The following is a 609-nucleotide window of genomic DNA, read 5'->3' on the forward strand; positions in this document are numbered from 1 at the left end:
AATCTGAGCTTTACTCCACCAAACTGCTTGAGAAGAAACATTCTAGAGAATAAGCCAGCAAGAACCCACTTCAACACCAATACAAAAAGCTAAAGAAAAAAACGTAACATATAACGAAATGATAATGAAAGGGCGTCAGTCTTATCCACATCACCCATTCCAGTGCACAACAAAAGAGATGATAAGAAGGTAAGTGATATGTAGATGATAAAAAGGCCAACAAAGTTGAGAGAAGAGAGAGAGAAAGCGAGAAGTCAGGCAACTGACAGAAAGAGAGGTGAGCACGCACACGCAAAGTTATTGACACATAACAGTGCCTTGCAAGTGCTCACTCTCTTCTGTCAGTTTTCTCTGTTGCATTTCTTCTCTGTCTTCTAGCAACTTATAATTAAATAAAACCCACATAGATTTTCTGTGCAAAAAGACTCAAAATCTCTCATCCTCACTCCCCGTTCTCACAGATCTCTCCAAACCCTAGTGAACACAAGAGAAAATCCTCAATTCGATCGTATTTTAATTCTCAGAGATCTAGCTGTTTGATGAGCATTGCTTTCTGCCAATGGCGACACAGTCGGTATATAAAGGGGAGAGAGAGAAAGAAAAAGAGAA

At 39.6% G+C, this 609-nt stretch overlaps 1 non-coding gene across 1 annotated transcript; it reads right to left on the minus strand.

The window, feature by feature from the left end:
* Window positions 1–244: 244 nt before the first annotated feature.
* On the minus strand, window positions 245–363 carry MIR156E (microRNA MIR156e). The gene has a single exon (NR_128636.1). It is a non-coding gene; the product is annotated as a microRNA MIR156e (primary transcript).
* Window positions 364–609: the final 246 nt, after the last annotated feature.

The sequence above is a fragment of the Brassica rapa genome, chromosome A08, assembly GCF_000309985.2.
Source record: "Brassica rapa cultivar Chiifu-401-42 chromosome A08, CAAS_Brap_v3.01, whole genome shotgun sequence".
Lineage (NCBI taxonomy): Eukaryota > Viridiplantae > Streptophyta > Magnoliopsida > Brassicales > Brassicaceae > Brassica > Brassica rapa.